The sequence below is a fragment of the Falco peregrinus genome, chromosome Z (genome assembly GCF_023634155.1).
Source record: "Falco peregrinus isolate bFalPer1 chromosome Z, bFalPer1.pri, whole genome shotgun sequence".
NCBI lineage: Eukaryota > Metazoa > Chordata > Aves > Falconiformes > Falconidae > Falco > Falco peregrinus.
The window spans coordinates 55,841,003-55,849,705 of NC_073739.1; the positions used below are offsets into that span (position 1 = coordinate 55,841,003).

The following is an 8,703-nucleotide window of genomic DNA, read 5'->3' on the forward strand; positions in this document are numbered from 1 at the left end:
TTTCTAAAGCTTTACACAAAAAAATTCTCATAACCTCATGCAGCAAACCAGTATAGTAAGGGGAATGCCTTTTCAATTAAATACACTAAATCCTTTCTCAAACATTTAACATAGCAATCAGTGTATTTTGAAGAAACACTGCATATTCCTTTTGCTGAAAGCACATCATCTGTTCATCTTCTAGCTGCAGACAGTGAATGAGACCGTGAAACAGATCTGATGGTTTTAACACAGTGTATTGATTTGGACAATTCCAGTATGCTTGGAAAAGGGGCATGGTTTTATTCTGCATACAGATGTTTCCTATAGCAGGCAGCAGAAACATCCTAAATGTGCAGTGTGATTATCCAACAGGAAAATCTCTTGGGGTTCTAAAACCAGGCTTTTGCTATTTGGCAAATATGGAAAAAATAACAAGGGTCAATTCTCACCTTAAAAGTAATGGGAAGAGAAGAGGAGGAAATTAGGCAGTTTTCCCTTTGATGCTATAGTCAGGTGCAAATGTATACTTTAGGAAGTATCTTTCCGGATAAGTTCCACAAAAACTATATGGGATCTCTCTGTATAGAAGTAATGCATGCACCATAAGAGTTACTGCTTATGCAAAGGAAAATAATGTCAACATAAAACAATTGGAATGAGAGATGGTACATACGACAAATTACATTTTTTACATTCTTCCTTTAGTTCCACTTGCTTTATTTTGTAGAAGACACGAGTTGCTTTTAATTCTCCATAATATTTAACACAGCAGTACTCCTCCCAGTCAACAGAAGATAGTTGATACAAAAAAACTTGTTGTATGGATAACTGAGAAACAGATAAGTTAATGAAAATACTCTTAACATCTGTTAAAGGCTATGACATTTATTTTAAGCATCTTGAATGGTGCTGAGTATGTTCAGTAAGGACCTATGTGTCAACACAATATGGTCTGGGTGGATTCCTGTGGAAATCAGTTAAGGGACAGTTTGTTTTCTTCAAGTGATTCTTTAGTAAGACACCATCTGGTTGGAAACCTTTGACAAACATTAGTAAGCACAGCTAAAATTCTAATTCATAACAATCTTTGCATTTGTTCAATATCCTTGAGACAGAACAGGCATAAATGGGCATTTTCAACATTACAGGTCAAGGAATGGGTTGTCTTTCTTTAGTATGGTTGAATGAATGCAGCTTTTGCATGTAACCAATGTGTTAGTGAATGACACTAGTTTGCAAATACAGAAGTGGACAAATGCATTGATTAGTTTTATCCCATTCAGAGTCTGATTGCTTTCAATAACACTATTACAAAGGAATTTTATGACTATTGATCAGGGCATGTGGCCTGCTTCCTAAACTGGGAAAGGGAAAGTGTAAAAAACCATATGGGACTGGGAAAAATTTGGAAAGATGTAGAAAAGGATGCTTCCTTTCAGAGAGAAAGAAGCTCTGCCAGTTGTTCTTGACAAGGTTGTTCTCTGTGCAGTATGTTTATGTGTGTATTTATGCTTGACAAGGCAGGACATGGCAGACCACAAATAACAAAGCAATATTCTTTGGGAGCAAATAACGTGTGAAGCTCATGGTATGGTACTGGGTGCTGTTTCTTGGGCTGAGTGAACTTTCTGCACTGAATAAGTTTTCTTATTTCAGTTCTTTTGTGTGCTGGTTTTTTTCTTTCTTGGTTGACAATATGGTTTCAAAGCAGAATCTTCAGTGATTTTTGAAGTCATTCTTAAAAGACTGATAAGGTAGAATAATTAATTAGTCACAGTGGCTCTTGACATTTCAAGATAAGTCTGGCCTGCTTAACAAGGAAGACATGATGCAGGAACTATAGACTTGATTAAAGAAAGACTTAGGACTATCAGAGATGAACAGGTCATTTTGGTGATTATGTAAATGTTGCTTACAGAAGTTCTGTCTGAGTAGGATAGTGTATCAGAATGATGCTTTCTCCCAGCAATCTGGGGTGGGAGAAGAAGAAAAACAAAGGAGGATGTCAGCTCCATAAAACAAATGACTACTCTTAAAGAGCAGTTGAATAACAAAGAGTATATGCTGAGTGATGTAAGCTTAGTTGCCGCTATCAAGAAAGGTGCTCAGTATAGAGCAGACTGACCTGGATTTCCCTGCTTCTGTAAAGGAAAGGAAAATACAGACTGAGTCCTGGTGTACTGAGTTTTTAGGGTAATGTCCTCCCTCCCTGATTCCCTGTGAAGTCACAGAACTGTTTTTTGAAAAAGCATGCCGCAAAGTGCATCAGATCTCTTCAGGATTTAAAGATACTCAGCTGCCCTCATGCAGTTCACCCTGACCTAGTGAGCCAAACAGAATCTCCTATCACTACACCAGCAGTGCTGCTCCCTGAGCCTGCCTGGGGACAGATGGTGTGCTCTTCCATGAGATAGCAGAGCCCAAGGTATTCATATCTTTTCATGGGCTCTCTCCATGAGGCTGAAAGAAAGCTGCACACCTGCTTCCAGACTCTGTGATCCAGTTCTTTTCTTAGTCACTGCCTCTCTTCCCTCCACAGATATAGGCATCACCTATTTGATCTGGGAAAGCAGGTTACAGCATCGACCAATTCACTCCCTAAAGTAATTCCTTTTCAGGAAAGCTAAGGCAAATCAGCTGAGGGTGTGAAGATAAAGTACTGAATTAAACCATGTTATACGGCAGTGGAAGCTCCCATTCAGGTGGAACATTATCATATTGCAGTGGCTTTCTCCTGTTCAGGGCAAGGATAATTTACTATGATCAAAGAAGCAACTGTACAGGAGTGAATGGGAGCCCTCACACAAGGTGAAGAATTAATTATATTAATTTATACTCTGAACTGATATGCTTCTACAGTCCTTGTGTGGCAAACTCACACTAAATTCCACAAAGAAGTCTGGTTGAGTTTTTAGATTATTACTTTTGATAGTGATGCATTTTAAAAAGGCAAACAAGGCCCACAGTGTCACCTGCTTGATTTGGGTGCCTGCGTCAGGCACTTCATTGCATCCCAGTTTTCATCTTTAGTCCCTATCCCCACATAAAATCATTCTACAGGAGTCTTGGAGAAAGACGGTCCTGAGCTGGCACAGGGACCCTTTTGACATGAAAACATACACTTTGAGTGCAAGAGCTTTGTGTGACCTTCTCATCTGGTTCATTTTACTGTACAGCCTAGTTGCTGTTGCGTGTCATGTCACAGATTTCCCATTCTTTTGAGTTCAGCCTGCAGCAGATTAATGGAGCTATGGCAGCGTGGAGATAGAAGGCCTGTAACTGCACCCTTTTTGCAAAGTGATTGCCCTCTATTTTGGTGATTTGAGCCACCAAATCCCAGGTTTCCCCCCCAGAGGTTTTCCTCCCAGCCCCAGCCCCTGCCTGCCACCACCACCACCACCCCCCACCACCCCCCTTTTTATTTTTATCCCGGTCCTCTAAGGCTAGAAATTACATCCACATGCACATGGTCCACATAAGGCAGCTAAATAAGGAAAGCCTGCTAGCAGGAGGATCAATCTTGCTGTGCAAGGTGTCCAGCTTTCCCTGGGAAGCATTTAGTCATTCACAGATTGAAAATCCCTGCAAAAAACCCAGTGGCACAGTAAACGCCTCTGGTTCGCCTTTAGCATCTGCTTTATTTGATAAGAGGTTTGTTTACATGGTTTAATATCTTTAATTAATCTGCATTGTTGCTGAACTGCTGCTGTAGTTTGTATTACAATTGTTCTTTGAGATAGGTAACCGAATAAGTTTTCTTTAAGCTTTGTTTTATGGCCAAGCTTCACAAACCCCTGTGCAAAAATACTGGCTTTTGATTTGGCCTAGTAGGTATTCCTGTGACCAGTCTGACCAGCTGTCTTCCTTCTCTTTCTTTTGTGTTCACAGATGAAATTTATCTCACTGAAACAAATGCTGCCAAGTGGTTGGTATTAATAATACATTGAAAGCTGCAGCCACATCTGATATTTTCTCCTACTCTTGAGGAAAGGGATTATTGTAAACCTTGAATGTTACTTTTGTTCCTCCAGTTGCAGTGATCTTGAGGGCTCTTGAGGTACTCGAGGAAAGCTTAGAGGAATGTAAGTGGGCTTTTCTAAAATCAAAAACATCCTACTTTTTCAGTTCGTTCTAAAGGGGCGTGTCTCCTGCTCAGATATAAAAGGTCTGGACTGACATGCTACCTAGTGGATTAAAAATGGATACCACTTTCAGTTTAAATTAGCCAGCATTATACCCATTTGTTTCCTCTGATGTCTTTTTATTGTTAGGTTTTTATCCCTGGGTCATACTTAAAGGGGTCAAAAGATGGAGGTTTTTCATCTCACCCTGATAGTGGAGGTCAGCTAGGCTCTGAACATGCTTTTTTGCTCTCTAAATTTTGTTCCTGCTTTGAACACCTGGGTCATTGAGGCAACGAGAGCTAAACTCCTCTACTGGGGTCCCAGGAACCCTGGCACTGCTCTGAGCTCCTGCAGTCCAGGACCAGAAGCAAGGTGTCTTCCTCCCTGCCCCTGTGGGGGATATTTAGGGGTAGTGGTGTGTACTCAGCTTGGAGCTGTACAGAGACAGCAAATAGGACATGGCATGCGTGAGTATTTGAAATGCTACCCATCTCTGTTGGACCCAGCTTTACTGGATGGCCTAACAGACTGCACAGCAAATGAGGGACCAATGCATTTGTCTTAGGATCTTTTCCCAGTGTCATACCTTTTTTGGTAACACAGACAGGTGCAGTTAGTTACAACAGGAAAAGTTCAGGGTATCTTCTCCCTCACTCGTACTAGACCAAACCTGTTAGCGCTCTCTCCTGGCAGCTGGAAGATCTGGCTGTGAACTGGTATCAAGAGCTGTGCTCTAAGCCAAGTTACACAATATCCTTTTTCCATTCTCTCTGGCAGCAATCCCGTGCTTAAGCCACCATGGTCAGCCTCAGAGAGTTAATTTGAAATATTTTAAGCTGCTTCCTATTCAACACGTGCCTTTTAACATGCCATGTTTTTGAACAAGATCTTATTGTATGTTTTGCTTTATTTTCTGTTTTCTTTTGTTATCTATTTCCTTCCCTCTCACTGAATTGGTAAATGTGATGAATACTAGTATCTACTGTGCATGTCCTTGTGTTTCTTTTCCAGCCTATGATGCACATGTTGCACCAGGTGCTGGATCTCATATGCTTCCTGATACATCTGATGTAAGTCTTCATGAGACAAAAGCACTTACATAGGTAATTTTCTTGGGTTTGCATTTCTTTTTTCAATTTTCAATCCATTTGACAGTACTCACTTCCAAAGCTGTTTCTGTGTAGAGCACTTTGTAAATTCTGGCACAGCAAGAATCAAAATCTAAATGAGATCTGTTATGGCCAAAGGAAATCCATCCCAGAAGGTAGGCAATGTGCAGGATGGTAGTTGGTTTTAATGGCATTAGATGTTTCATTAGGCTAACACGTTCACACCTGACATTGCAGGCTGACTCTGTGGAAACTAGGAAGTCACTGAAATCCACATTAAAGGAGTGAATGGACCATTGGTTATTTTTATATATATCAGACATCAGCATCTCAGAAATGTCGGCACCTGCATTCTGGGGAGATCTGCAAAAGTAATCTATGCTTCCTACAGTGGGAAAAATTGTAATCAGTGACTGAGAGTCAGCAAACTCCTTTGAAGTTCAAATAAATCTTTATGTTCAGTTGGTTACACTGGTGCATTTATGGGCTGGTGTTTGACCATGACAGTGGTCTCAAGCATGATTTTGTAGAATCATAGAAACATTTAGGTTGGAAAAGACCCTTAAGGTCATCGAGTCCAACTGTTAACCCAGGACTGCCAAGTCCATCATTAAACCGTGTCCCTAAGTACTGAATCTACAAATTTTTTCAAGACCTCCAGAGATGGTGATTCTACCACCTCTCTGGGCAGCCTGTTCCAATGCTTGACCACCCTTTCAGTGAAGAAATTTTTCCTAATATACAATCTAAACCGCCCCTGGCACAACCTGAGGCCATTTCCTCCGTCCTGTCACTTGTTATCTGTGGGAAGAGACCGATCCCCACCTGCCTACAGCCTCCTTTTGGGTAGAGAGCAGTGAGGTCACTCCTGAGCCTCCTCCTCTCCAGACAGAAAGCCCCAGTTCCCTCAGCTGCTCCTCACAAGCCTTGTGCTCCAGACCCTTCCCCAGCCCCGTGGCCCTTCCCTGGACACGCTGCAGCCCCTCTACGTCCCTCCTGCAGTGAGGGGCCCAAACCTGAACACAGGGTTCGAGGTGCGGCCTCACCAGTGCCCAGTGCAGGGGGACAGTCCCTTCCCTTGCCCTGCTGGCCACACTGCTTCTGACACAAGCCAGGGTGCTGCTGGCCTCCTTGGCCACCTGGGCACACTGCTGGCTCATGCCCAGCCGGCTGCCGACCAGCACCCCCAGGCCCTTTCCCACCAGGCCCTTTCCAGCCGCTCTGCCCCAGCCTGTAGCGCTGTGTGGGGCTGGTGTGACCCAGGTGCAGGACCCGGCACGGAGCCTTCTTGAACCTCATCCAGCTGGCCTCGGCCCATCGGTCCGGCATGTCCAGATCCCTCTGCAGAGCCTCCTGCCCTCCCGCAGATCAACACTCCTGCTGAGCTTGGTGTCCTCTGCAAACTTACTGAGGGTGCACTTGATGCCCTCATCCAGATTGTTGATAAAGATGTTATACAGCATGATCCCATTGATTTGATGGCTTTTGATGTAATGGAATACCAACCAAAAGAAACCTGAAACTGTATGTTTAGTAAGATTATTTCTTTTCCTGTTTTAATTGCGTCTATCGCACTTACAACACCGTTGCACAGAGTTTCTTATATATACATTGATTAAAACCTGCTCTTGAGTCTCTCTACAGGTTTAACTGGAGGTACCTGCTGGATCCCAGTAGGAAGATTTCTGAAACAGTCAATGTTCCCCATACCTTGTTCTATCTTTTATAATATATCTCCCCTATGAATGAGGCCAATTTTGATTGTGTGTGTGATTTTTTTTGTGTGTGGATGTGCTGCATGCACATTCAGAGTATGTTACAGAAGGGCAAAGGAAACCTGAGGGTGACAGGTGTAAATGGTGAGTGGGTTCCTTGGTCTGGGGACCACACGCTGGGAGGTGGTTGTGGAAGTGAAGGGTGTGAAACAAGCTGATGTGATAATGGAAGGAGAGATTAGCAGTGAGACTGGAACTTGTGTAGGGAGAATAACACGTAAACTAGAGAGATGAGACAAGGAAAGGAGATAGTGAGCTAAATGTCTATTAGGCATTAGCTTGGGGATAGAAGACTGAATGGGAAAGGAGTGAGTTAGGAGAAGCTAGAAAGCTCAAGGAAAAACGAATCCTAGTGTTGGAAGGAGGTGGTTTGGGAAGAGTGAGTTTTGGCATGGTGGGGAATAGAGGAATGTATGTGCTGATGCATTTGCACTGTCAAATGACAGGAGTTCTTAAAGTTTAGGAGCACCAAATCTGCTGCTGGGGAGTTAAGAGGAAGTACTGTTCTACCAAGAAGTGTTATGTTCCCCACTACACCCCACTGCTATGATAAAGAAATGTGAGTTCTTTACACACATTGTTCAATAGAATATGCATCCAATTGTGACAACACAATTTTTAGTGATCCCCAAACAGTTTGCTAGAGGGAGACAGATTTTAAAGGAAAATGCTGTGAATTTCATGAAGATGGAAGACAGAAGGAAAATCAAAGTAACTTGCAGACTATCATTTTGCTACACTGTTCAGTGCTTACCATACTTCTGCCTGCAGAAAGAGACTCCACAAGGCCAGGGATCTTCTTAAGTCGCTTTGAAGATGTAAGTGGCTTATGAACCTTGTGCTGGGTCTTTGCACACAGGTATATTTTTTAGCCTTAAGGCATAACTTGTGCTGGAGTGAAGCATGAGTGTTAAAGCTGTGTTTTGGCACTTAGGTGTGTTCTGTCTTCTGATCTGAGCAATCAGGGTTGCCAGGAAGCTGGAGCTGCCAGTGATGACTTGTGCAGAGATCACCCCTTTGGCCAGGCCTTTGCTTACTAATGAGATCATCTCTGTAGCAAGACAAGAACACTTAACATCTTGTGGAATTAATACAACCACCAAATTTTACAATGATGCAGGTTAAGTATCAAGCTGATAAATGTCACTTATGTTCCTGTAAATTAATAGAAAGGGTAGGCTTATTAAATCATCTTCAGGAAGGCAAAGTATAACAAGGAGATTCAGGGGTTTTTTTTTTACACTTAACTCTAAAATAGCCGTAAAGTAGATTATACAAGTCAGTGCCAAAAATATTGGATTATAAAATGGCATTAGATTTTTATATCTGGTGCCTTTTGCTGTCTCTGCTGAAAGATTCTGTAAGGCATTCCAGAGCAGATTTCCCATGAAACAGAAAACTGGATCTGATAAGCACACTTTTGACTATAAAATACATTAAGACTTACCCCTTTCTATAATCCTCCTTTAAAAGAAGTTGCCCTCATTAACAGTAACAAAAGCATTAAAGAGAGAAAAATAGGACCTTGAAAATGGCCCAGGGTGAAAACTTGAGATAAAGAAGGAATAGGAACGATTTATATGTATTGTGCGTATGCTGTGTGATGTTCCTTTCCTGTTTACACCTGGGGGCAGGTGTAAGTACAGTGCCTCATCAAAATACAGTGAAACTACTGAACTCAAGTGTGTAGGTAGTAGATGTTGAGACATCCTA

General features: G+C 42.3%; 1 long non-coding RNA gene across 1 annotated transcript; it reads left to right on the forward strand.

Annotated features, from left to right (window-relative positions):
* Positions 1 to 3,490: 3,490 nt before the first annotated feature.
* Positions 3,491 to 7,014, forward strand: LOC129782754 (uncharacterized). The gene is made up of 3 exons (XR_008744816.1): positions 3,491 to 4,064; positions 5,118 to 5,209; positions 6,860 to 7,014. It is a non-coding gene; the product is annotated as an uncharacterized LOC129782754 (long non-coding RNA).
* The last annotated feature ends 1,689 nt before the right edge of the window (positions 7,015 to 8,703 follow it).